The 26568-nt window shown below is 44.0% G+C and overlaps 1 protein-coding gene and 1 long non-coding RNA gene across 2 annotated transcripts in view; one reads left to right on the top strand and one right to left on the bottom strand.

Annotated features, from left to right (window-relative positions):
• The first annotated feature begins 3780 nt into the window (after positions 1-3780).
• On the top strand, positions 3781-26511 carry LOC138764170 (uncharacterized). The gene is made up of 3 exons (XR_011358031.1): positions 3781-3826; positions 3934-3987; positions 25433-26511. It is a non-coding gene; the product is annotated as an uncharacterized lncRNA (long non-coding RNA).
• actr8 (actin related protein 8) overlaps positions 13885-26568 on the bottom strand; it is a 56593-nt gene continuing 43909 nt past the window's right edge. The window contains exon 16 of the transcript XR_011358021.1: positions 13885-14040. The gene's annotated coding sequence lies outside the window, so the exon portion shown is untranslated. The remainder of the gene's footprint in view (positions 14041-26568) is intronic.

The raw sequence follows: 26568 nt of genomic DNA, 5'->3' as shown, positions 1-26568 counted from the left end.
ACAAGTTATGTGTTGCTATTCATTTTAGGTAAAACCGTACTTCTCTGAATGTGAATATTATTGCAAAAGACACGAAGTGGTGGTTCGATGTTCTATAAGAAATGGTAAATTTATTTCCTGTTATTTTTATCGATTTGCTTCAGTGTTATTCAACTGTGCACAAGTATCAAAGGTAGAATGACCCGATCTACACCAGCTTTGGTTTGGTTAACTTACAAAAGCAGGGAGCTTATTTGGCACCGGTGTGAAGCATTGGTTACACCACAGCTGAAGAATCATGCCCAATCCTGGTCACTGCAAGTCAGGACAAATGTGGAGATTAAGGAAGGTTACAGAAAAGATGTACTGGAATTATTCTGAGGATGGGGAATTTGGTTGCAATGTTAAAATGAGGTATTATTCAAAGAATATTTTTAAAATTTGGGCATACAGCACAGTAACAGGCCATTTCGGATCATGAGTCTGTCCAGCCCAATTTACACCCCATTAACCTACACCTCTAGTACATTTTGAATGGTGGGAGGAAACAAGAGCCCCCGAGAAAACCCATGCAGACAGGGGGACAAATTCCTTACCCAATCCAGTCCGATCGCGTTGTCCTAATCACTACATCAACCATGCCACCCTTTTGTTTCACAGTAAGAATGCAAAACAACCTTTTGTTTGCTCACTCTAATACATGGATATTCTTCTCATGGATGGTCATCTTGTCATGGTGTAAAAGCTTGTGGGGTCCTGTAATCCCAAGACGGCTGCCATCTGGAGCAATGCTCCTGGCAGGGTCACCCATGTAGGTGAGGTAGAGAGTGAGGTTCCTGACAAAGAACAATCCAACCAAGTCCTCAAGAGTGGAACAGGCGAGTGAAGTAACTTTGAACTCAACAGCTGTGAAGGGAGAGGAAGGCTGCAACAAATCCATCAGCTCCAATCGTCGTGGTTTCCACGCCATTGGGACTAGTTGGTTGTTTTGTGAAGCATCGTGTGCTTCTTGGAGTGTAACATCAAATATACGGTAAACAAATACACACATATTCTCCACTCTATGGGTCAATGGAACAAAGGCCACCATCCTCAACTAATAGAGATAGCCATGATGGCATGGATATTTCCATGACTTTTGGGTGCCAATGTGCTTCCCAATATTATGCTTGAATGAAGCAGGTTTAATTATCTGACAGTGCCCTGTTATTCTGCTTACCCAATACAATTTCTCTGTATTTATGCTATTTTTAAAAATATCTTTCACCTTCTAATCTGAAGGAAATATAAACAAAATGTGTACAAGCTATTGTAATAATGTAAAGCTTTTAAGTCCTGTCATCATTATTACATACATGAACCACATGTGCTCAGAGACACGTGCTTAAAAATGCAGTAACCTAGATGGCATCTGAGTAGGGCTCTGTAGAACTGAAGGTTATTTTCTTTAACGAAGATACAAATACAGAGATATTTGGCTCCCTTATGGGAAAATGTCTACTTGCAACATTTAAACACAATGACCAGATTACAAAAGTATTCCCAGCCTAGTGGAAATCTTACTTGCGCAAAGCTCACTCCATTTTGGAGGTAATTAAATAGCTGCAGAGAAAGACGAGAATCAAGCATCGTTGCTTCTTAATTCCAAAAGCTGCTGAGTTCATGTGAGACAAAACCTGCATTGGATGAGATTTCATGAAGTCAATCAAAACCCATTTCTTCTCACTTGCACCCAGGATAGCACTTACCCACTAACAATTGTTCAGGAAGCTCACCAAACAATACTAAATCTTTCACTCCCTCTCATTTTTCACTTGGCTACTGTTCAGAAAACAAAACACTTGAAATATAAAACCACCTGAAAAATAAACTAGGACAGAAATAAAATTCTGCAGATACAGTTCTAGAATCTGATGATGTCTCTTCACCAGACGAAAATGCTTGATCTCAACAGGTTAGTCAGCATCTACGAAGAAAGAAACCACCTCCTTTATGAAAAGTTAACCGCCCTTTGGCTCTTTCTCCATAGTTGCTCCTGAGTTGCTAGATATTTACCGCATTCTTTAATATTATTTGAGAGGTAACTATTGGCAAGGCACTGGGAATAAACCCTCCACTCTGTTTCAAAATAATTGCTCAGGATATTTTGCATCCCCCAATGGAGACAAATCCTCATTCAAAAGATAGCAATTGTGTCATCTTTTGGACTCAAATCTCTGGAATGGAAATTGGATACAAGGGACAAGCATACAATATTTCATGGCAATCCTAGCAAGAAGCCTGTATAAATTTCTCTTCCAGGCCATTTTGGTTCACTTATATAGATTTGTTATTACAGTTGGAATAAATTCACATTCATGTTTGTAAAGGTTAAAAATTTGTATTGATTCTAAGTTATTTTGTGTGTGTCTCTTTAAGAGAACTGTAATGACTATGATGTAATATGTCATAATAGCTGCCCAGGATAAGCGCTTGCTCTTTTACCACAAGTTGCGGAGGAAGCATGAGCATGAGAAATTTTTCTTTGAATTTTTTTTACCTCTAAGTTTTTTTGTACCTTTTTTTTGTATCTTTATATATTTTTCTTTCTTTGGCTTGGCTTCATGGACGAAGATTTATGGAGGGGTATGTCCACGTCTGCTGCAGGCTCGTTGGTGACTGACAAATCCGATGCGGGACAGGCAGGCACAGATGCAGCGGTTGCAAGGGAAAATTGGTTGGTTGAGGTTGGGGGTTGGGTTTTTCCTCCTTTGTCTTTTGTCAGTGAGGTGGGCTCTGCAGTCTTCTTCAAAGGAGGTTGCTGCCCGCTGAACTGTGAGGCACCAAGATGCACAGTTGGAGGCGATATCAGCCCACTGGTGGTGGTCAATGTGGCAGGCACCAAGAGATTTCTTTAAGCAGTCCTTGTACCTCTTCTTTGGTGCACCTCTGTCTCAGTGGCCAGTGGAGAGCTCGCCATATAACTATATTATATTATGTATATTATATTATATGTTAATGCTTTGTTATTCACCATTATGAAAGTCTTGTGGCAAAGCTATGAAAAATGTTTATTTGTTCTATCAAGAAATTAAAACTACATAAAGTGATAGTCACAGAGTTTGATTTGTTGGATTAAAGAGATCTAAATTTGGGATATTGCAGCTCACATTTTGAGAGGTGATACTTTGAAATTAGGATATTAGAATAAGGAAAGTGTCATCTACAATATTACATTCACTTTTCAAGTAGTTTTAACAATGCCCAGCTGTGTATTACTCCACATGTAGTGAGTAGAGAGGCTGAGAGTGGAAAAGAAGCAGGGATTGTGGAATTGTAAAGTATTTTAGAAGCATGCATGAATGACTACTTGAACCTTTCTGCACTATTTTATTACAGATTAAGAAATACAATTAAATAATTGACAGGAATATCCTACCACATCAAGATTCTAAAAATATTGTTCTCTCAAAGCTTTAGTGGTGCAGGATGGGCAGGATTTTCTGGAGTTACTGCAACACTTTAAAAAATCTATTTCATAGTATATTTTTTCCAATAAACTAAGTGAGCTTAAAGGATAATGGGAAATGGGGCTCCCTAAATTTAAAGAGAACACAAAACCTCAATGTATTTAAAAGGAGCAAGGGAAATGGAGCCTTGGTAAGAAGTACAGGAATCAGGGCACTGGTGAGTTTATTGCCAAGAACAGTAGCGTAAACTATTGTGCTTTCTGAACAACTGGATAGCAGATTAGAGTTTTACCTTTGTGCTTCTCCTCTGTCATTGTGACATCATAGGAAGAGCAGAAATCTATTAATTGGTTGTTTCTGATAACATCAATGTGGTTGGACAGAGAGCTATGAATTAGGTTTTCTATCATTTTTCCAATCAAGAATTGTAGTCTTAATTCAACATAATAAATTCCAGTTTTCTTTAAATGAATACAAGAATGACATTTAATGGTTTTATTTCTAGAACACACAATACCTTACCATCTTCCTGAATCTGGTGAAGATAAATGAAGCATTGGTAAGAAGCAACACGGTTAATTATCTGAACCTTACTGAGAAAAGCTATTGAAATTAGAAATTGTGTTTGGCAATTCCTAAACTATTCAATATGTGCTCAGACTTTGTTGCTCTGCTCTGGTGTAGTGATTTCATGGCCAGGAATGTTCTTCTGTTCTACCTATGTACCCTTACTCCAGATAAAGTTTTAACCTTAGAAGCAGAAGTCACACTGAAAAATTTCCAACCTCAACCACAAAAAAAAAATCCCATTGATGTGAGAGTCAGGACTAAAAGCATGTCTTTGGCTTGGCTTCGCGGACGAAGATTTATGGAGGGGGTAAAAAGTCCACGTCAGCTGCAGGCTCGTTTGTGGCTGACAAGTCCGATGCGGGACAGGCAGACACGATTGCAGCGGTTGCAAGGGAAAATTGGTTGGTTGGGGTTGGGTGTTGGGTTTTTCCTCCTTTGCCTTTTGTCAGTGAGGTGGGCTCTGCGGTCTTCTTCAAAGGAGGTTGCTGCCCGCCAAACTGTGAGGCGCCAAGATGCACGGTTTGAGGCGTTATCAGCCCACTGGCGGTGGTCAATGTGGCAGGCACCAAGAGATTTCTTTAGGCAGTCCTTGTACCTTTTCTTTGGTGCACCTCTGTCACGGTGGCCAGTGGAGAGCTCGCCATATAACACGATCTTGGGAAGGTGATGGTCCTCCATTCTGCAGACGTGACCCATCCAGCGCAGCTGGATCTTCAGCAGCGTGGACTCGATGCTGTCGACCTCTGCCATCTCGAGTACTTCGACGTTAGGGGTGTAAGCGCTCCAATGGATGTTGAGGATGGAGCGGAGACAATGCTGGTGGAAGCGTTCTAGGAGCCGTAGGTGGTGCCGGTAGAGGACCCATGATTCGGAGCCGAACAGGAGTGTGGGTATGACAATGGCTCTGTCTACGCTTATCTTTGTGAGGTTTTTCAGTTGGTTGTTTTTCCAGACTCTTTTGTGTAGTCTTCCAAAGGCGCTATTTGCCTTGGCGAGTCTGTTGTCTATCTCATTGTCGATCCTTGCATCTGATGAAATGGTGCAGCCGAGATAGGTAAACTGGTTGACCGTTTTGAGTTTTGTGTGCCCGATGGAGATGTGGGGGGGCTGGTAGTCATGGTGGGGAGCTGGCTGATGGAGGACCTCAGTTTTCTTCAGGCTGACTTCCAGGCCAAACATTTTGGCAGTTTCCGCAAAGCAGGACGTCAAGCGCTGAAGAGCTGGCTCTGAATGGGCAACTAAAGCGGCATCATCTGCAAAGAGTAGTTCACGGACAAGTTTCTCTTGTGTCTTGGTGTGAGCTTGCAGGCGCCTCAGATTGAAGAGACTGCCATCCGTGCGGTACCGGATGTAAACAGCGTCTTCATTGTTGGGGTCTTTCATGGCTTGGTTCAGCATCATGCTGAAGAATATTGAAAAGAGGGCTGGTGCGAGAACACAGCCTTGCTTCACGCCATCGTTAATGGAGAAGGGTTCAGAGAGCTCATTGCTGTATCTGACCCGACCTTGTTGGTTTTCGTGCAGTTGGATAATCATGTTGAGGAACTTTGGGGGCCATCCGATGCGCTCTAGTATTTGCCAAAGCCCTTTCCTGCTCACGGTGTCGAAGGCTTTGGTGAGGTCAACAAAGGTGATGTAGAGTCCTTTGTTTTGTTCTCTGCACTTTTCTTGGAGCTGTCTGAGGGCAAAGACCATGTCAGTGGTTCCTCTGTTTGCGCGAAAGCCGCACTGTGATTCTGGGAGAATATTCTCGGCGACACTAGGTATTATTCTATTTAGTAGAATCCTAGCGAAGATTTTGCCTGCAATGGAGAGCAACGTGATTCCCCTGTAGTCTGATTTCTCGCCTTTGTTTTTGTACAGGGTGATGATGGTGGCATCACGAAGATCCTGAGGCAGTTTACCTTGGTCCCAACAAAGCTTGAAAAACTCATGCAGTTTGGCATGCAGAGTTTTGCCGCCAGCCTTCCAGACTTCTGGGGGGATTCCATCCATACCTGCTGCTTTTCCACTTTTCAGTTGTTCGATTGCCTTATATGTCTCATCCAGGGTGGGAACCTCATCCAGCTCTAGCCTTAGGGGCTGTTGAGGGAGCTGGAGCAGGGCGGAATCTTGGACTGAGCGGTTGGCACTGAAAAGAGATTGGAAGTGTTCTGACCATCGGTTGAGGATGGAGATCTTGTCGCTGAGGAGGACTTTGCCGTCTGAGCTGCGCAGCGGGCTTTGGACTTGGGGTGAGGGGCCGTACACAGCCTTTAGAGCCTCGTAGAAACCCCTGAAGTCGCCAATGTCCGCGCTGAGCTGTGTTCGTTTGGCGAGGCTAGTCCACCGCTCATTTTGGATCTCCCGGAGTTTGCGCTGAAGATGGCTGCATGCGCGATGGAAGGCTTGTTTCTTCTCTGGACAGGACGGCTTTCTAAGGTGAGCCTGGTGGGCAGTCGCTTCTTTGCCAGCAGCTCCTGGATTTCCTGGCTGTTTTCGTCAAACCAGTCCTTGTTTTTCCTGGAGGAGAAGCCCAGTACCTCTTCAGTGGATTGCAGTATGGTAGTCTTCAACTGATCCCAGAGGGTTTCAGGGGACGGGTCCGTGAGGCGGGTTGCAGCGTCGAGCTTTGCTTTGAGGTTTGCCTGGAAGTTTCCTCTCGCTTCATCTGACTGCAGGTTTCCAACATTGAACCTCTTTCTGGGGGCTTTATTGTTCCTGGGCTTTGGCTTGAAGTGAAGGTTGAGCTTGCAGCGAACCAGCCGGTGATCAGTGTGGCATTCCGCGCTAGGCATGACCCTGGTGTGGAGCACATCTTGTTTGTCACTTTCTCGCACCAGGATGTAGTCCAGGAGGTGCCAGTGTTTGGATCGGGGATGCATCCAGGTGGTCTTAAGGCTGTCCCTCTGCTGAAAAAGGGTGTTTGTAATGACAAGTCGCTGTTCTGCGCAGAGCACCAACAGGAGGCGCCCATTGTCGTTGCACTTGCCGACGCCATGCTTGCCCAGGATTCCTGGCCAGGTTTCTGAGTCTTTGCCGACACGAGCGTTGAAGTCGCCCAGGATGACAACCTTGTCGGCTGTAGGGGTACGTTGGATGAGGTTGCGCAGGTCAGTGTAGAACTTGTTCTTTTCTGCTGGTTCCGCCTGGAGGGTTGGAGCATAGACACTGATGAGGGTGATGTGATGCTTGTTTTGAAGTGGGAGTCGCATGGACATGATTCGGTCCGAGAGGCCTGTCGGAAGGTTTTCGAGTTTGGAGGCAATGAAGCTCTTGACCATGAAGCCTACACCAGATAGGCGTCATTCATCCGAAGGCTTGCCAGACCAGTAGAGTGTGTAGCCCGCGCCGCATTCTTGGAGGCTGCCTACATCTGCCAGGCGGACTTCACTGAGAGCGGCTATGTCGATGTCAAGTCTGAGGAGTTCATGTGCAATGAGGGCAGACCGACGTTCAGGTCGGTGGCTGTCAGCCTTGTCTAGCATGGTTCTGATGTTCCAGCATGCTAGCTTGAGTTTGTGAGCATCTTTTGAGGGGGAGGACGTGGAGGGGGAGGACGTGGAGGGGGAGGACGTGGAGGGGGAGGACGTGGAGGGGGAGGACGTGGAGGGGGAGGACGTGGAGGGGGAGGACGTGGAGGGGGAGGACGTGGAGGGGGAGGACGTGGAGGGGGAGGACGTGGAGGGGGAGGACGTGGAGGGGGAGGACGTGGAGGGGGAGGACGTGGAGGGGGAGGACGTGGAGGGGGAGGACGTGGACCTGTCCTCGGGCCTGCGCAAAGGAGCTTTTAGGTGGAGTGCAGTGCGCGCAGTACTGGCCCCACCCTTTACACCCATGGTTCGTGTGCCGTGGCCAAGCAAGCTGGGACGTGGCAGCGAGGTCCTTGGGTCGTAGGTTTTATATCGGAGTGGCCTTCTCCTATGCAGGTTTCTTACCCGGGCTGGAGGGGCCTGCCTCCCCTCCTAGGTCGGTAAATTAAAAAAGCATGTAAATTAACATTAGATGACTAAATCAATTCTGGCACTTTGGCTGACTGCCCACGGTGGATAGAAACCTGGAATATGGATCAATTGTGCACATTTCTAAGGCACAAACTGAACATCGATTCTATTTTCCCCTCCCCTATCAAATGCACAGTGCCCATTTCTGGTCTTCCTTACATAAATTGGAATTTAAAGATACAATCTGTGATTGTCATGGAACTGTCTCAGTGCATCAAGGTGTATATTGTGCAATTTTGTCGCTTTTCTACTAAATTCAAGGGACACTCTGCTAACATTAGAAGACCTGCTGGCTGTACACTTTCTAAAATCCACAGAGCTGGTGGCATTAGGACCTCTGAGAAATCTAAAGACAATGGGCATCAAAGGGTCAACAATGTAATACTTTAGCACAGCCTACATTAAAAAAAAATCAGCTGCATGCTGCTTGTTTGAAACTCTCATCCCTTTGGACAACAGTTGAACATTAGTTGCTGGTAAACATTGTTGCTTCTGCTGTGAGTAATACACAAAACAGTATTAGATTGCCACTCAGAGGGGGACAGAGATGCATGCATTGACTGGCTAAGATTTATAACCACATAAGCTCACAATTATTTATTAACAAAAAATCATCAGGAGGCGCAGAGATATATTTTAGACCATTCAACCAATTCACCATTATGGGGGCACAGCTGGTGAACTTCACAGAACAATTCACTCAGCTCAAAATAAGATCGGATGCTGCACAAGTGAATATTTTTAATTGATCTCCTCTCCCAGGTAAAGTGGGATTCATTGGCAATGGACAATCATGGAGCAGATGATTAATCTCTATGTCTGAAACTGTTACCGTTAAGTGTCTATATGGTCCATTTTTGAATGTGGATGTGATTGCATATATTAACTTATTAGCTAAAGATTTGGATGCACTCAAGGTCGAGCCAAGAACTTTGGCAGAGAACATTGCACTTTTCGCGCACTAGTTGAGTGGTTGAGTACTGCAACCAGTAATATTTCTATTTTGCAGGCTATCAGGGGAACATACGTCCAGTTTATTACACATGACTGACTGTAAATACCATAACTAAACAGAGGATGGAAAAAGTATTGTCATTGTTTGATTAGATATTATATAGGTCAAGTGCTTATCCATTTATCTAAAATATTGGGTTTTATTATACTGGTATTTTTCTCAGTTTACCTTAATGTGTCTTATCACATCTTCAGGTTAGTATTTGAACGTCTCCCACATACAATTGTTACGAGCCCAGAGGACCCCAAAACCCAGCAGCAATAGATATTCACCACGACAATTGGTTACTTAAACAAAAGTTGTTTTTAATTATCTTTAAACATGAAAACAGAATCAAGCTAACTTATCTCTATTAACTTAACTAACCCAAATTAACCCCCTTCTAATTCTAAGCGCACGTGTATGATGTGTCTGTAAATTTAAGAAAAGTTTTTTTGTTCACAGTCCAATCCCACTTCTCGTTCTTCCAAGTTCACTGGTTGCAGGCAATTCTTATACTGTGCACAGAATTTAACATGTATAAAGTTCACCAGGCTTTGGTGCTCAAAAGGTAAATGTTTACCACTCAGGAAGGTTCTCGTAGGGTTTGCACAGAGAGAGAGATTTGTTAGTCCAGGATGTCCACAACTGAGGTACCACCATTAGTCACCTTAATGTCTTGCTGATGAAACTTGCCCCATCAGGGTTCTCCAGATGATAACCTCTTTCTTTCAGGCTATCACAGAGTTCCTTTCTGATCCACTTATTTCAAGAGAAACATCAGAGAGATAGCCCTTCCAGCCATCCACCACTCTGGAGCTTTCTGTTTCCAACAAGCTTCTCCTGCTTGTTTCAGCCGTCTTTCAGTGTCACACACACACTAGCTGAGAGAGCTCGTTTCACCTCTCTCTCTCTCTCTCTCTCCAACTTCCAACTGCTAGAAAGCCCATGTGACTCTCTCACTTGCCACAAAACCCCCACCTTATTCAGCAAACAAAAGGAGATATCCTTCTTGGTCAAGCGGTTGCCTTTAGTGACATTTCTGTGAGCACTAAAGATACTTGCAAACAGCCAGAGTGTCTCCATTCCAAAACAATAGTTTATTCAATTAGCACCTACTTGTGAAATGTGCATAGCATTCTCCATAGTTTCTGTAAAGTTCACCGAATATGAATTCTTCAGTATTTCAAATAAGATCTGTTTTAAAATGTGTGTATGTGTGCAACCTACTCTAATTTTACCAAATTTTCCCTATATTTATATACTCCATTACAAACTTAACCTAACTTAACCCCCTTCTAATTCTTAGCGCACATGTATGTAATGTGTGTGTAAGTTCAGAAAAGTTCTTTGGTTCATAGTCCAATCTCATTTCTCATTCCTCCAAGTTCAGTGGGTTGCAGGCAATTCTTACATTGTGCACAGAATTTAACATTTATAAAGTTCACCAGCTTTTGGTGCTTGAAAGGTAAATGGTTACTGCTCAGGAAAGTTCTTGTCGGTTTTCAGAAAGAGATTTGTTGTTCCAGGGTATCCACAACTGATGTACTTCCATCAGTCACCTCAGTGTCTTGCTGACGAAACTTGCCCCATCAGGGTTCTCCAGATGATAACCTCTTACTTTCAGGTCACCAGAGACTTCCTTTTTGTTTCTCTTTTTCCAAGTGAAATATTAAACAGCCAGTCCTCTCCTTTTGCATGAACCACAAGGGCTTTGACCAATCTGTCTTCCAAATGGGCTTGCCAGCTTGTCCTGTTCCAGTCCCAGCTACTTCTGCTGGCTGTAACACTGTCAAGTGATCTCTGCATCTCTCTCAGAGAGAAAGCCTGCTTGACTCTCTCTGCTTGCAAAACCACATGATCCTCTTACAACAGCAAGCTCTCTTCCAGACAGCAGCGGCTCTTTCATCTGTTGCCTTTTGTAAACAACAATCCATTAGTGAAGTCTCATGAGCACTCTTCCAAGCTCTTGCAAAAGCTGTGTAGCCAATATGTCTAGCATGGGGCAGAGCTCCAGTATTTCAAACAAGATCTGTTTTAAAATGTTTGTATGTGACCTCCTCTAAAAAACCTTTCCCAATTGATCTCCAAAAAAAAAATCTATATATTCTGTCACATAATATACAATTCTTTAAGGCTGATTTTCAAACTGTCAGAATAACAGTCTAATTACTGTACAGTTGAAGTCTAGTAAGCAGATGAAGCAGAATAGCATGTATTTTCCTTTCAAGTTGAAACATGATCTTGGGGACCAAAGTATTAATAAAATTTAGCCAATAATGCAAAAATTATATTAGCCCAATTGGAGGAAGGCTGACAGAAACAGATTAAAAAAAATTATTACTGAGATGTAAAGTAACCATAGAAAATGACAGCACACAAACAGGCCCTTCAGTCCTTCTAAGTATTAATTGATTCCAGAATTCACGTTACATCATTTCTGTTATCTCGTGTCTTCCTAAATAATTTTGGAAGATTATCCCTATTTTTGTAAGATTATGACATTTTCCTGATTTGGTGAATTGGTTATGTCGAGGTTGTGGGTTTTCTGCAGTGCTATGTTTTGTATACGAGGTACAGTCTTGCAAAAGTATTTGAAGAAACACTCATGAAAGCAAAGAAAGGACTTTTTAAAAATTTCAAACTGCAGCAAATTTCTGCAATTTAACACCTTTTGTATTCTTTTGAACAGGACTTTTCATTGGCTTCATTGCATTGTTTGTGGTCCTTTTTATTCTGGTATCTGTGCTGTTAATTAGCATACGATGTAAGTTATATGGATTATTTTAAATTGATCAAGTTCCTGATTTTATTGAAACAGATGAAAACAAAACAGCATATATTCAGAAATGCAAATAACAGAAACTTAATAGAAGATGATGAAATGTTGGTGTTAATAATAATAACATTATTGTGATATAATATCACAGCAGCTGCCTCCAGTTATACTGCAAGGTTTATTATAATTTAGTCCTGATTATCGGTTTCTCATTTTTACTTCTGCTGCATTTTCCTTCATGAAGCATTGCTCCTTTTATTCTATAACTTTGATGCCCAAAAGCATGAAACTGATTGCCTAAGAGACTTCATTCTTAATTCTTATGGCTGTGATGCTTCATTACCCGATGAGCTGAACATCTTTTATGCCCATTTGGAGGAGAACTCAACAGTGCCTACGAGAATCCTTGCAAAGGCAGAGGACCCTGTGATATCTGTCTCTGAGGATGACTTCGGAACATCAATCAAGAGGGGAAACCCTTGTAAGGTGACAGGCCCTGACACTACACATAGCAAAGTACTGAAAATCTTTGCCAACCAACTGCTGAGTTGGGAAGAGTATCCATCTGGCAAGGGTGTTTTCCTGCGGCACAAGATATCCCCTTTCCAGGGTTATGTTCTTTTTTTACATAAGCAGCCTCAAGCCTTTCTCGCTGCTGCCTGTGCTAATTTTGGTTGCCACCATGTTTGCAATAGCACTTCCACTATTCCCTCCTTGCCAAGATGGGTACAAATATGAATGCAATCAAGCAAGAGTGGTAAAAATATATCTGCTACACATAATGGACCGGCCAGTGTTATCCACAATCCAGTGGTTGGATGGGTCTTGCATCCCATTTCAAGCCATGAAACTGTTGTTCCGTAGGTGGGGCATCCCTGCCATCGTTTTACTAGTAACACATCTGGAAGTGCCAGTCTGTTTGTTAATTCACTGGCAATTTCAGTGGGAACCAAGAATGTGATTAGTGGCCACCTGTTTTGCTATCTCATCTGCCATTGTATTGCCCTGAGAGACAGGGTCTGTTTTATTAGCATGTGCTTCACATTTGATAACAGCCAATTTGCTTGGAAGGTTCAATGCTTTGAGCAAATTATGGACAAAAATGGCATTAAACTAGTGATAACGAATATTTATTGGGCGTATCCAAGGGGTATAGACTTGTATTGTCTCGTTCTGCCCAGCAGCTTCTGCAGAGGGTTGGCTACAGTTTGTCAAGGGACCCTGTGGATCCTCTGAGACCTCTCCCTCTCAGGTGTTCTCAGTCCCTCTTGGGTATTCTCAGTCCCTCCCACTGGTTTGGCCTGTCTCCTTACCCGGATCTGCGATTTCACTGATTCTGCAATGCTAAGAATTGGGCTGGACCTGGGTGCTGACTCAATAATTCCCACAGCTTGGGAAATGGGGACCACAACAGCTAGAATATCCAGGGGAATGCAACTGTTGTGGAGAAAACATGTGGGATCAAAATGGAAGAAATTGATAAATTTGTGGGACCAAGAGGCAAAAAGAAGGTGGAATAATAAAAATGCTGGTGTGTTGAAGGGACAATGCATGTAAGAAAGAGATAATGGTAGGTATGTCTGATGCGAAACCCTGAAAGCTGAATTTGAATGGGTCGATGGTAGAAAGAAACAAGAGAGGAAGAAGCAGAAAGAAAAACCATGGTTAAGCAAGTGAACATTCATGATAAAAAGATTTTGGGCCCGTATGATATATCTGGAATAGCCACTCTGTTCATCTCTAATGATGATAAGGAAGATTGGTGCCCCCAACCATAGTGTGTCAGGTTTAATGTCCCGGGACTATGTCCCGTTTCTCTATTCTTACTTCTACAAAAATATTTTCTCTGAATTTCCACAGTTGCCAAATATTTCTAAAACTTTACTTACAGAAGTAAAAATTTTACAGAAAGTTGCCGAATAATCCTAAAACCTACTTAATTTTTTTCTTTATCTTACAGGCAATTGCTGAACAATCTTAAAACTTATTTTTTTCCTCTGTCTTTTTTTTTAAAAAAACAATCACTGATCACAGTTTCGCAAAATACTATAAACAGAATACAGCTCTCACTGACCTTGAGCATCTTTTTAAACCTCCCGCATTGTTCCTGTGGGGGTCTTGGCAGGGCAACAAGTCTACCTCGGATGAGGGTCCATGCTGATCGGGAGAGCAGCCAAGAAAGAGGATTCGAGGGATCTTCAGGCACCTTGATTTTCTCCCCAGTCTACATTTTCACGTGTCAACTGCTTACTCAGTCCGTAGGTGACCTCCGATCCCAGCGAGACACTGTTAATTTGTATCAAATATAAAAAAGTGTATGATAATTAATGTGAGTACAGCACAATTTTATTAGCTTTGCAAAGTGGGTGCTCTGTTAGAGTGAGATGACCTGTTGTAACCTACAATATGGTCTTTCTGCAGAACAAGCACAAACCTTTTTACATGGTTTAGTTTCCCATTCTACGACTATTCACATGACCTGCAATCTGCAGACTTTAGCAAAACATCTAGCATGAGTTTTGAGAGCAGCATGGCCTTGATTTGCACATCTTGTAGCTGTGCTACTAAAAGAAAACAATTTCTTTAACAGACTCTAGTATTTTCCCATAAAAAATATTCTTTTTAAGCCTTTTCTTGCTGTTGAAGGGAAAGAAGCAAATAAAGCAAATCTATACAATCTCTGCTATAATCTATCCAAAAGGAAATACAATACTTTCTCCTCTATCTAAAAAGCTTTAGGTCATTGGTATTTTTTCTGTAAAACCAAAAAAACACTCCAAAACAGCACAGTAGAATCAGCTGTTCCCAGTCCCTGACACTTCTCCACCGCCACTGCCAATCCCCAACACCTCCTCATCACTGTCCACCAGGCCCTGACATCACCCCACCACTGCTGCTGGTCCCCGACATTTCCCCACTGGCCGTTGCCGATCCCTGACACCTTCCCATCACCGTTGCTGGTCTCAACACCTCCCAACTGCCATCGCGGGTCCCCAATACCTCCCCCACTGCCGTCGCTGGTCCCTGACACCTCCCCACCACTGTTGCTGATCCCCGACAACCTCCCCACCGCTGCTGCCGATCCCCAACAACCTCCCCACCATTGCCACTGATCCCTGACTTCTCCCCACCACTGATGGTCCCGACTCCAGGCCCCACTCCTGCTTGGGAGCCCGAGGTCCCTGCTCCTGTCTGGGAGGCCACTCTCCTTGATGATACCAGGACAGCGGAGAACCAAATATAGCAGAGGGTAAAGAAGAAATGGAAGAAAGAGAGGGGAGGGAATTATCTGAAATGAGGACAATTGACATTCTAATTTATCCCCATGCACTGCCTGACCCGTTGACTTCCTCCAGTCACTCACTGATGGCTCGGGATTCCAGCCTGCTTCTCTGAGCTGACATCCAGCCATTCAGCGTCTGTCTTCCCAGCTGGTTCTGAGCTCTACTGCTACCAAATTGGCGCCCACAGAGTGTCAGAGCCCCCCCATGGGCAAGTTGGGTGATATTCTTTTCAACTTGTGACATCATGTCGGCACTGCAAACAAGTTTGGTTAATGGAACATATCGGTTAACAGAATTTTGGATAAGAGGAAATGTACTGTAGTAAATGCAAAATTAGAGCATTTAAAGTGCCAAAATCCAGTGGTAGAGCAGAAGACTGGGAATTCATTTTAGCAATTAGCAGAGCGAGACTGTCAATTAAAGGGGAGAACATTCACAATGAGATAAAAGTCGCAAATAATATCAAAACAACCAGCAATAGCTGGGTGAAAAGGAAGTACCATATATTTTGGCATACAAGTTGGACCCCCCCCCCCCTTTTCAGCCTCATTTTAAGGGTTTTATCATATATCAGGCATATGCATACCCCCAAAAATCACGATGCCCGAGATATTGGTTGTTTGTTGACATATTGATCTGATGGCCGTTGGCTCAAGGTGGTTGTTATCATGGAGGCTCCATCAAAACGATGTGAGCTTTAAGATGAAAGTGATAGAAATGGCCAAGAAAACCAACAACTGCACTGCTGCAAGAAAATTTGAAGTGCATGAGAAGTTGATAAGAGATTGGAGAAGAAAGAAGGAGACTTTAAGAAAAATGCCAAAAAGGTAATGTTATTTGAGAAAAGGAATCCCTCTGGCCTGAGTTGGAAAACCACGTTGCAGAATGTGTATGTGAACAGAGGCATGATTGCTGCCTAGTCACCTGAAATAAAATAAGAACATTTGCATTCCCAAGTCGAACCCAGACCTCAGGGATGATTCTGAAGATACATTATTCTGGTACAACAGTTTCATGAACAGAAAAAATCTGGTATTACGCCAAAAAACACAAATTGCTCAGAAACTGCCAAAAGTTCTCGATCATAGACTTGCAAGTTTTCACCAGTTTATTATACGTAACCAGCAGAAACACCAGTTTGCATTAGCAAATATTGGAAACATGGACTAAACCCTCCAGAATTTCAACAAGATAGGCAATAGAGCAGTGGAATGGAAAGGTGTGAAAACTGTGCAAACCAGAAGTACAGGCCCCAAAGGGCCAGGTTTACCATGGTGTTAACGTGTCTGGCTGACAAGATCAGGTTAAAATCCATGGTAATCTTCAAATGCAAATTTAAACCAAAAATAAAATTCCCAGGAGGTATTTTTTTTGTGCTTTTGGATGAAAAAGGTGTAAAACAATACATGGAACATGCAGCCAGGCGGTACATGCAAGGATTGGAGTTTGCTGGTCTTGGATGTATTTCGTAGCCACTTAACTGAGAACACTAAAAGTCGATTAGCACTATATAATACTTACAAGGTGATTATCTTGGGTGGTTTGACATCTATATTGCAACCTCTTGATGTCTGTCTGAACAAGCTATTCAAAGACCACTTGCATGAAGATTTGAATACATGGATATCAAGTGGAGAAAAATCATTTACAAAAGGCGGGACAATGCATGCTGCATCTCTCGACTTCGTGCTCAAAGCATGGGACAAAGTGCAAGTAAGACTATCATAAAATTGTTTAAAAAGTGTGGTATCTCTTGTGCAATTGATGTCACAGAATATGATTTATTGTGGGACACTGATGATGAAGGTAAAGCTGCCTCATCAGATACAGATTGGGACCCATATAATGGCTGTGAGAGTATGGATGTGCTTGCCACCATCTTCACTTCAGACAATGAGAAAGATAGTGATTTTGAAGGGTTCTAAATCTGTTTTGGTTCAATAAAAGTTTGCAATGAAAATTTGTGGTAGTCAGGGTTTTTTTTTGATTTTTCAAGGGTCAACCTATATGGCAAATTGGCTTTCAAGGGTCGACTTATATGCAGAATTGGTGTCCAGTGTTTTTTTTTGAGCTGATAGGTCTCAAAAGTATAAGTTGTTCCCCATTTTTTGAAAATTTCAAGACTCGACTTGTACCCCAAAATATACAGTAGGTTACTAAGTTGACTGATCATGAGTGGCAGAGACAATCACTGGAGTCTCTCTCCCCCACACCCAGCCCCCCACCTCATCAATGTGGATATTGTCTGAAGAGGGCGCGCAAAATCATTGAGGACCCCTTCCACCCTGCACACAGCATCTTTCAGCTGCTCCCATGGAGAAAGAGATACAGGAGGATCAGAGCCAGCACCACCAGGCTGAGGAACAGCTTCTTCCCACAGGCAGTGAGAATGCTGAACGACCAAAGGACCTGCTCACACTAACCATTCCAGGCTCTCATATTCATAAAATCATATTTATTTACTTGTTTGTTTATATGAATACTTGTCCTGTAGATGTACTGTTCGTCTGTATGTGTCTTATGACTGGTTGTGTGACTGCATTGAGGACTGGAGAACACAGTTTCGACGGGTTGTACTTGTCAAGTTTATTGCCATCTGATTGCACTTGGCTAAGTGAAACTATGGAATACCAAAAAATGGTAGTTAATTTAAACTAATATTTTGCATCAGTTTTTGCAGTGTCAGACGATGCAAATAGCCCAAAAATAACAAATGGGCTAGTTACAACTGGCATGAAATAACCTATAACAATCCCCAACAAGCAGGACAAGGAATTGGAAAAAGTAATGGCACTAAAGGCATATTGCCACAAGTCAGTAGCCTCAACCTGAATGGCTGCGGAGACAGTAATTATTTGTTGAAGTTTGAAAAACAATGAGCTCCAGGAGGTTGGAGAAATACAAATATGTAATCCTTATATGTGAAGAGAAGAAAACAAAATTCAGGAAAATCGTAGACCCATCAGTTAAATATGTGTCAATAAATACAAAATCTGCAGATGCTGTGGTCTAGTGCAGTACACAAAAGTACAGGAGAAACTCAGCATCCGTAGAAAGCAGTCAATCGACATTTCTAGCCTGAACTTCTTGGCTTCAGGAGTGCCGAAAATAAGGCAGAAACCCAAATAAAAAAAAGGGGGTGGGCGGGAAGGCTCGCAGGTAGTTGGTGGATACAGTTGGAAAGGAGGTTAAAAATAAATAAGTTGAGAAGTGATTGGGGGAGAGAGCAGAGGGATGAGAAGGATAGCTTGTCTGATAGAAGGGAAGAGGGTGTTGAGTTGGAGGAAGGAGATATGGATGTGGGGAGAAACTGGGGGAGGGGTTGAACAGAAACTGGTGCTCGATATTGATGCCACCTGGTTGGAGACTGCCGAGAAAAAAACACATGGTGTAATTCCTCTAATTTATGGGTGGCCTCAACTTGGCAGCACATGAGGCTATGGACAGACATGCCATTGTGGCAATGGGACGTGGAATTGAAGTGGTTCGGCCACTGGCACGTCCTTACTGTTGCAGTGGACAAAGCAAAGATGCTCAACAAAGTGATCTCCCAATCTGCATCCAGTCACCCTAATGTAGACATCACATTGGGAATACTGATGCAGTAAATGACTCCCTACTGATTCACAGGTAAGCACTGCTTCACTCAGGATTGTTGGGGGCCCGAATGGTGGTGAGGAAGGAGGTGCAGGTGCTGGTGTAGCACCTCTTGCAATCAGATGGGATTGCAAGGCACCAGGAGGTGATTTGTGGGAAGGGAAGAGTGAACGAGGGAGTTACCAAAGGAATGATCCCTACAGAAAGCAGAGAGGGGGAAGGTGATGGCATTCCATTGCAGATAGTGGAAATTGTGGAGAATATGTTGGCTGAGGAGGTTGGTGGGGTGGTAGGTGAGGATAAGGAAATCCTACCCTTGTGTCGGTGCCAGGGCAGAAGTGCAGGAAATAGAGGAGATGAAGGTGAGGGCTGAGTTAATGACAGTATAAGGGAAGCCACGTTTGCTGAAGGAGGACAAATCAGATGTCCTGGTATGGAAAGCCTCATCCAGGGAGTAGATGGAGTGGAGGCAGAGGAATGGAGAGAAAGGAGTATAATCCTTAAAGGCGTAATGGATAAATATTTTGGGGAATTTGTAAGATTTAGAGTAAGGTTACATACATACACACATTTTAAAACAGATCTTATTTGAAAGACTGAAGAATTCATATTCATTAACATTGCAAGATATCTGGAGAAGGTGATGCACATTTCACAAGTAGGTATTAATTGAACTGATTCCATAAAATGAATGGACTGGAGAGAAACTGGCTACAAGTACCTTTCTGCAAAGTGCTCACAGAAAGGTCACTCCTAGGTTTTGTTTATCGAACACAACACCTTGACTAAGGAGAATAACTCCTGTTGTTTGCTGAAGAAGGTGGGGTTTTTCACAAGTGAGAGAGTCACATGGACTGAAAAGCAGCTGAACAATGCAAGCCAAGAAGAGCTGGTTGGAAACAGAAAATTCCAGAGCAGAGGATGGCTGGAAGTGCTATCTGTCTGATGTTTCTCTTGGAATAAGTGGAACAGAAAGGAACTCTGTATTAGCCTGAAGAAAGAGGTTATCATCTGGAGAACCCTGATGGGACAAGTTTCATCAGCAAGACCTTGAGGTGACTAATGGTGGTACCTCAGTTGTGGAAATCCTGGAACAACAAATCTGTCTCTGAAAACCCTACAAGAACCTTCCTGAGTGGTAAACATTTACTTTTCGAGCACCAAAGCCTGGTGAACTTTATACATGTTGAATTCTGTGCACAGTATAAGAATTGCCTGCATCCAGAGAACTTGGAAGAAGTGAGATTGGACTGTGAACCAAAGAACTTTTCTTAAATTTACAGACACATTACATTCGCGTGCGCTTAGAATTAGAAGGGGGTTAATTTGGGTTAGTTAAGTATAGATTAAGTTAAAGTTTGATTCTGTTTTCATGTTTTAAGTTTATTAAAAATAACTTTTGTTTTAAAAACCTCTTGTCTTGGTGAATGTCTATTGCTGCTGGGTTTTGGGGCCTTTGGGCTCGTAACACAGGAGATAGTGATAGGGTGAGAAATAACCCAATTCTGCTTTGGACCTTCCCCTCACCAACCGCCGCCACCCACCCCACTCAAGATGCAACAAGGTCAGAGTTCAATCTGCTTCCACCAACTTTTCAACATGCAATAAAGTTCTGCGCTTGGTAGCTTAAAATTTTTTTTTTAACCTCAAATATGTCCCTTCCAGTCTTCCTGAGCCCACTACTACCAGAAAATATTCCTCTGTGGTGACCAACGCATTTGGTGTTCAGGCGAACTGGCCCTGATTGTAATGCGTGCGTGATCAGAGCAGCGTACACCAAGATAGCGCTGGGCAGCTTCCCCTTCCCCTCAAGGAAAGGGCCCGCACATGTGAAGTAGGAATAGTTGCCAGTCAGTGACACAACTTATGGTTCCCAGCTGCAGGCACAGGAAGCGCTTTTAAAACACTCAGTGAGCAAGCAATAAAGCAGCGACTTTTGGAATGAACCTGTCGACTGACTGCCAACTTGTTATTCGCTCCGCAGCGCGGACGCTACATTGGTGACCTTGACAGTCCAAAAGGTATTTTGGACCCAACATCATGGATACTGCAGCAGTGAACGCCGTTGCATTAAAACTTCCTACCTTCTAGATGCTCCAATCCCGCAATCGGTTCAGTCAAGGGAGGCACAGTTCCAGATCAGACAAATAACATTGGACTCCGTGAAGTACTTCCACGTGGTGAGCTCCTTGGATTAAGAAATCACTGCCTGGGTAGATGACTTCACCCATGCCCCACTAGAGGAAGGCAAATATGCAGCACTGAAAGCGCTGCTGCTCAGCACATTTGGACTCTCCAGACGCGAAAGAGCAACCAGCCTGATGCACCTAGATGGTCTGGGCGACAGGACCCCATCAGCTTTAATGGTTGAAATGCTAGAACTGGCAGAGGGACACAAGCCCTCTCTCATGTTCGAACAGGCATTCCTTGAGCAACTGCCCAACGACATTCAGTTGAAGCTGGTAGACATAGACCAGCAACTCCTGGAAGGTAGCAGCCAGAGCAGAAATCCTCTGGAAAACCAGGAGGGAGAAATTAAACTGCAGTCAGCCAGCTGTTCAGAACAAGGACCCTGCAGCCAGCCAAGTCCAGTGGGACACAGGAACAAATCCAAGGTCCAATTACAACTCGGCGCCAACACATTTAAATGGGACATCATGTTGGCCGTCGTGGACAAACCGCTCCTGGGAGCAGATTTCCTTAGGGACCATGGTTTGCTGGTGGGCCTGAAGGGTCAGAGGCTGGTCCATGTTGAAACCTTTCAAACGTTCCCTCTTGGGGAAGCCAAACTACCTGCACTGCACCTGGACTCAGTCGAGTTGTCCAGCGACGAGTACAGTAGGTTCCTTGCCAAATTTTCATCAGTGCTCACACCACAGTTCACCTCGACCATGCCGAAACATGAAGTGCGGCACCACATCATCACTTGAGGGCCACCCCTACACACAAGGGCTAGAAGACTACCCCCGGACAAACTCCGACTGGCCAAAGAGGAATTCAGGCACATGGAAGAGCTTGGGATTGTCCGCAGGCCTGACAGCCCCTGGGCCTCACCACTACACATGGTGGGGACTATAGGCGGCTGAACCAAGCCACCACGCCACACCGCTATCTCCTACCACACATCCAAGACTTTGCAGCCAACCTACATGGAGCCCACATCATCTCAAAAGTTGACCTGGTACGTGGCTACCGGTGCAGCCATAGGATATCCAGAAAACCGTTTTGATCACCCCATTTGACCTGTTCGAATTTCTGTGGATGTCTTATGGGCTAAAAAGTGCGGCACAGACTTTTCAGTGCCTAATGGATGCAGTGGGCCGGGATTTAGATTTCCTATTCATATACCTGGACAACACCCTTATTTCTAGCAGGAACCGTAAGGAGCACCTATCCCACCTCTGTCGGCTGTGGTAACTTTGGACTGACCATTAACCCAGCCAAATGCCAATTCGGGCAGGAGACCTTCGATTTTCTGGGCCACAGGATCTCAAAGGATGGCACAACTCCTCTACTGAACAAGGTAGAAGCCATCCGACAGTTCAACAGGCCTCCCACTGTCAAAGAGCTGCAGGAATTTGGGCTTCCTCCCGTCATCAGCAGCCAGCATCATGCGACCACTCTTCACCCTGCTGTCGGGTGAAAAGAAAGCCATCACTGGAAACCTGGAGGCCGAAGCAGCTTTCGTCCAAATGAAGGAGGCCCTGGCAAATGCTGCCATGTTAGTATACCATGACCGACATTCCGACAACCCTCACAGTGGGCACATCAAACACAGCAATTGGCGGAGTACTCATGGATGGACACTGGAAGCACTTGGCCTTCTTTAGTAGACATTTAAAACCACCTGAGTTGAAATACAGTGCTTTTGACAGAAAGCTGTTAGCACTCTACCTGGCAATCTGGCGCTTCAGATACTTTCTGGAAGGCAGACCGTTTACAGTTTTCACTGACCACAAAGCCATAACGTTTGTGTTCACCAAGGTATCAGTCCCTCGATCAGTCCAGTAGCAGCAGCACCTTTCATATATATTGGAATTCATGTCATTGATCCAGCACGTCTCCGGTAAAGACAACGTTGTGGTGGACCCTCTATCCAGCCCAACCATCCAAGCATTGGCACAGGGGATCAAGTACTCGGAGCTAGCAGAGGCGCCACGAGGAGATGAGGAGACAGACAGCGACAGGACCGCAGTCTCAGGCCTGTAGCTGGAGGACTTATCCTTGGATTTAGGTGAGCAGATACTTTGCGATACAGCCACAGGCCACTCCCGCCCCATTATCCCGTCAACCTGGAGACGGCGTGTATTCGACTCCGTGCACGGCCTAGTGCATCCCTCCATCCGAACCACAGTCCGTATGATATCCAGTCAGTTTGTGTGGCACAGCCTCAGAAATGTAAGTCAGTGACTGGGCAAGGACATGCATTCAATGTCAGACAGCCAATGTCCAGAGGCACACCCTGCAGCAGTTCGAACCAACAATGCGCAGATTTGACCACGTCCACATCGACATAGTAGGACCACTACTGGTACCATGAGGAGCAAGGTACCTCCTCACCGTGGTGGACCGTTTCATCAGATGGCTAGAGGCAGTTCCCCTCACAGACGCTACCACTGAATCCTGCGCCAGGACCCCAATTGCAATGGGTGGATGAGCTTCCGTGGGTCCTACTCGGGATGTGCACAGTGCCCAAAGAAGACCTTCAAGCTTCTTCAGCCGAATTAGTCTACAGAACCCCTCCCCCACCCCACAGAGCAATCCCTGGCAAGTTCCAAGCAGACACCACGATGGTCCTGAGCAAGCTCCGCAGCCAGACACATTGCTCTGCGACGTCTAAACAGGCAAGCCGTGCCCTGTGGTCCCGCCACACTGGAGGGCGAAGGTCTTCAGTCTGATCCACCATCTCACTCACCCAGTGGTAAAGACAACCGTGCGGATGGTCGCTGAGCCTTTTGTTTGGCATGGGCTGAAGGAGGTGGCAGAACTGGCCAGGAACTGTACCAGGTGCCAGACCTCCAAGGTCCAGCGACACATGCGAGCCCATCCAAAACTTCAACCCAGCAGTTCGCAGATTCCAACACATCCACGTTAGTCATCGGGTCCCTGCCGATGTCCAAGGAGGCTCATTACCTCCTCATGGTGGTGGATCGGGCCACAAGGTGGCTGGAGGCTATCCCAATTAAGGAGGCCTCCGCGGAAACGTGCGCCAAGACTCTGGTCAGCCAATGGATCGCCTGTTTCGGAGTCCTGGTGCACATCACTAGCGACAGAGGGGCGCAGTTCACGTCTGCCCTGTAGACTCAGATGGCGAAGCTACTAGGGGTCAAGCTCCACTGCACCATACCAATCGCATTCCAATGGGTTGATGGAGAGGTTCCACAGGCACCTGAAGGCATTGCTTATGGCCAGGCTCTCTGGACCAGACTGGGCGGACAAACTACCCTGGGTCCTACTCGGGATTAGGACAGCACCCAAGGAGGACCTGCAAGCTTCAGCAGCAGAGATGGTCTATGGCGCACCACTTTCCCTGCCGGGTGAGTTTTTTGGCCCAGGCCCTGATACTACGGTCACCGACAAAAACTTGCTGGCAGACCTACGCAGGTGACTGGCCTCCCTAGCTCCCCCACCACCGGCGCGCCACGGCACCCGGCCATTTCATCTCCCCAAAGAGGTCAACTCGGCCCAGTTTGTTTTCGTGCAGAGGGGACCACAAAGTGCACCGCTTCAGCGACTGTTCGAGGAGCCATACAAAGTCTTGCACCAAAGTCTGGTGGAACCTTCACCCTGGATGTTGGGGGGGGGGGGGGGGGGGGAAAGAGGAACTTTTTACGGTGGGCCACCTTCAGGCAGCCCATCTGGACTTATCACAGCCGCACCCAAGCGCTGGCGGCCAAAGCAATAGGACGCATAGTTCTGGGGGGGGGGGGGGTTGTGTGACAGCGCACATCCTCATGCTGAACTGGCCCCGCTTGTAACGCCACATGGCGGGGCAGCCGTGGGGAAATGGCGTCATCAGAGGTTTCTCTCTGACTCCAGCATCCCTTCCAGTCCACACCCTGGGCAGAGATTATGATGTCACAATGCACCAGGTGACTGAGCTCATGCTTAATTTGAATAAAAAGAGTCATTCACGACCCTCAATGTGGTGGCTGTGTTTCTTCCACTGCTCACACCGCCACAATAAGCCATTTTTTTTGTAATCTGTGTCACTGTTAATAAAGTCAATGCTCCCTTTTAAAATTGATTTCTCAATTTGAAATGTTTGTTTTAATACACATTCAGTTCATTTTTCAGTTGCATCATTTGGTTTATGATGAACAGGTGATGGTGATGAGGTATATTGCTGAAGAGAAATATTTTCATCATTATATTCTGAATGTAAAATTTTTAAAATGTACTCATGCTAAATTTTATTCAAGTGTTAACATATTAAAACTGTCTATTTTGTGTTTTTATCTAGTTTTAAATGTTAACTTTTACACAAACTTTCAAAATCTGACAATTATTTTTTGAAAATTTATCTAGGCATTCATTGTTTCTCGGATGCTAACTTTTGTAAAAAGTTCACATAACCATTTTAAAAAGAAATGGCTCTGCATATAGAATAATGTGGTACACTTGATACAAGGCTAATACAAACATTATTAAACATTTACTAAAATATTGTGCTCTTTGCCGTTTTGTACAGATCTATAGTCCTGATATTCATTGCAATATTCGTTTTTTGTTTGTGTTTGAAACAAACATTAATTATAATTAATACTTATATAATTAATGTTTATTTTTCTTCTTAGAATGATTGAATGACACTTATTTATACCATCGTAACTCGGAAAGGATTATAAGTCAATCACCAGGGAAGATTTGATGACATCGCTCTTTCTGGACCAAGACAGCAAAGGACCCAATTCATTATTCTAATACAAAGATACAATATGATTTCCATCCCTTGAGATTCCTAGTTCACACTAAAAGGTTACAAAATATGTCGTAAATTTAGTCATTGAGGTAATTAAGTGTGTATATAGTGCTAGGTAAATACAGTAAAATCCGTGGTATCTGGCACATATCATGGATACCAGATATGCAAATCTTCCAGTTAAATGAGACACACTCTTACAATGCCTGATACATCTGCATTAAAAATGCAGAGGTTAAAAGACAATGCAAAATGTAATTTGAAAAAAAATTAGTATTGTAGTCCTTAAATATGTAAATTTCTCGAATTAGGTGATTCCCATAACTTTCAAAACAAATTTAAATTTGAACCCTGGTCACTGGCGCTGTAACATTGTATAAACTGCACCACCATCATAATTAATGCCCTCTCCCCCAAGTTTATAGATAAAGCCTTAATATACTTAACACCAATAAAGATAAAGACTCTAATATGACAGGGATGGGGAGACACTTTGGGAAAGTCGCTCCAGTGGCGAGCGGCATCACCCAACTCTTCATCCTGGGCGCTGCCATTTCATTCAAACAAAACTTTATTTGAACAGCTGCTGTGAGCAAGGCACTGCGCTGGCTGAATGTTTGCTCCCATCTTAAAGGTCTTTTCATTAATTATAAAACATATTAGGAGTTTGAGAATTTATAGCAGCAGTTAGCCCTGTTACAGGGCCAGCGATGTGGGTTCGAATATCGCGCTGTATGGATTTTTTACATACTCACGGTTTCCTCAGGGTGCTTAGGTTGGAGGTTAATTGGGTGTAATTGAGCAGCACGGGGTCGTGGGCCAAAATGTCCTATTACAGGGCTGAATGTCCAAATTTAAAATAAAAAAAATTAAAATCTTCACAAAGGGGTTGTGTGTTGTTTCTGAGAACATTTACTTTTATTTATTTAATCTTTATTTGTTTATTTCCTTGATTTTTTTGCTGGTTGGTTGATTGTCTGTTGCTTCAATTCTAGATACCAGTGATTTTTA

Source organism: Narcine bancroftii, chromosome 5 (genome assembly GCF_036971445.1).
Source record: "Narcine bancroftii isolate sNarBan1 chromosome 5, sNarBan1.hap1, whole genome shotgun sequence".
NCBI lineage: Eukaryota > Metazoa > Chordata > Chondrichthyes > Torpediniformes > Narcinidae > Narcine > Narcine bancroftii.
Note: the sequence above shows the minus strand (reverse complement) of the source record. Positions and strands in the feature narration are given on the sequence as shown.